We start from the raw sequence: 2,665 nt of genomic DNA, 5'->3' as shown, positions 1-2,665 counted from the left end.
GATGTAGCACTGGAAGCACTCACTGAAAGACAGCTACCTGACCAAATGACTGTATGAGATCCATATTTATGCCCATTCCAAATAGAGGTGATGCAAGGGAATGCAAAAATCATCGAACAATATCATTAATACCACATATAAGTAAGATTTTGCTGAAGATTATTAAAAGATGGTTACAATAGTACATCGTTAGGGAACTGCCAGAAATTCAAGCTCAGTTCAGAAGAGGATGTGGAACTAGCATATCATAGCTGGCATCAGATGGACCTTGACTGAAAGAAGAGAATATCAGAAAGATGTCTACTTGTGGTTTATTGACTATGCAAAAGCTTTGGACTGTGTGACCCAGGCAAACTATGGATAGCACTGTGATGAATGGATATTCTTCATTGTGAACAAAGAACACAAAGAACATTCATTGTGATCATGAGGAATATGTACATAGACCAAGAGGCAGTCATTTGGACATAATAAGAGAATACTGAATGGTTTAAAATCAGGAAAGGTGTGTGCCAGAGTTTTGTCTTTTCACCATACTTTTTCAATCTGTATGCTGAGCAAATAATCTGAGAACCTGGATTGTATGAAGAAGAATGTGAGATCAAGATTGCAGGAAGACTCATTAACAACGTTCAATAAGCGTATGATACAACTTTGCTTGCAGGAAGTAAAGAGGACTTAAAATCCTTACTGATGAAGATCATATGTTACAGAGTTCGGTATGGATTGTACCTCAATGCAAAGAAAACAAAGAACTTCAGAACTGGACCAATAAACATCATGATAAATGGAGAAAAGATTGAAGCTGTCAAAGACTTCATTTTGCTTGTATCCATAATCAACACTCATTGAAGTATCAGTCAAGAACTCAAATAACATATTGTATTAGACAAATCTGCTGCAAAAGACCTCTTTAAAGTATTCAAGAGCAAAGGTATCAGTTTGAGGAGTATAGTGCACCTGACCTAAGCCATGATATTTTCAATTTTCTCATGCTATGACACTTGGATAATGAATAAGGAAGATCATAGAATAATTGATGCATTTGAATTATGATGTTGGAGAAGAATATTAAAGTATCATGGACTGCCATAAGAAGAAATAAATCTGCTTTGGAAGAAGTGCAACTTCTTCTCTCATACTTTGGACATGTTATTAGGAGGGTTCAGTTCCTGGAGAAGAAAATCATGCTTGGTAAGGTGGAGAATCAATTAAAAAGAGGAAGACTTACAAGGAGATAAAGTAACACAACAGCTGCAGCAATGGGCTCAAACATAACAACAATTGTGAGGATGGCACAGGTCCGTGCTGTGTTTTGTTCTCTTGTCACTAAGAGTTGGAACCAACTTGAGGACACCTAACAACAACAACAACAACCTCTGTCCGTTACAGCCCACTAATGCCTAGGATCTATCTTACTGTATTCTATTTCACTTTTGGCAACTTCCAGTTTTCCTATATTCATACATACTTGCAGTTTTCCTAGACTCGTACATTCCATGTTCTGGTTATTTATGGATGTTTGCAGCTGTTTCTTCTCATGTTGAGTTGCGCCCCATCAGCAAATGAAGGTCCTGAAAGCTTTGCTCCATTCATGTCATTAACGTCTATTCTACTGTGATGAGGCAGCTCTTCCCCAGTAGTATTTTGAACACCTTCCAACTTGAGGGGCTCAGCTTCTAGCATTTTATTAGACAATGTTCCACTGCTATTCATAAGTACTTCAGAAGTGGTCTGCCTCTCCTTCTTCCTAGTCTGTTTTAGTCTAGAAGCTCTGCTGAAGCCCATTCATCATGGGTGACCCTGCTGGTATTTAAAAAATACCATTGGCATAGCTTCCAGCATCATAGCAACACATAAATCACCATTGTATGACAAACTGACAGATGAATGATGGCACGTTAATTAGTATACTGGATATTATCCATGTCTCTCTCCAAACCCACTCTCCATCCTAATTTTTCTGGCTTCTGCCCTGAGAAACTTACCCATTTGACTTGCATTAATGGATTCTCTGAAGTCCTGGTGTGGCTCTGTAGGGTAAACACTGGGCTGCTAACCATAAATTTGGGGGTTCAAAGCCTTTACAGGGTCATTTTGAGTCTGAACTGACTTGATGGCATTTAACAGCAACAACAATAATGGATTCTCTTGGTCTCTGGCTTCTGTTTGGGAGTAGATCAGAGGGTGGGAAGAGAGTGACTTTAAGATGTTTATTCCCCTGGCTATCTTTTTGCTAGGTCCCCACAGGGTGACTTCCTTTACCTAACACCACAGCTCCGGCCAGGCAGCCCTTTCTTATAACTGCTCTCTCCAGAATCTAGTTTCCACTTCTTCCTCTTGCCTCTTCATCTCTAGGCTTGGTACCAGCTGCTTGGTATTGTCCTAGAGCACTGCACTCTTCTCTGATGGTTTCCTTTTTTTTGAAACTTTCTATTGTGAATTGAATGAAGGTTTACAGTCAAGATCATCAGTTTTACATTCAACAAATCACACGCATTTTTTCACCTCAATGATTACAATCCTTCTATGTAACAACAGTTAGCCCACTTTCTCCCTGTGGTTCTTATTTCTATTCTATTCTGCTTCTCAACCATTCTGAATTGTTTCTAGGTGAATGTTGCCCTTTTGATCTTGAATGGTTAACCATTCCATGGTTAGCATA

The sequence above is a fragment of the Chrysochloris asiatica genome, unplaced genomic scaffold, assembly GCF_000296735.1.
Source record: "Chrysochloris asiatica unplaced genomic scaffold, ChrAsi1.0 scaffold00026, whole genome shotgun sequence".
Lineage (NCBI taxonomy): Eukaryota > Metazoa > Chordata > Mammalia > Afrosoricida > Chrysochloridae > Chrysochloris > Chrysochloris asiatica.
This window is presented reverse-complemented; position numbering follows the sequence as displayed.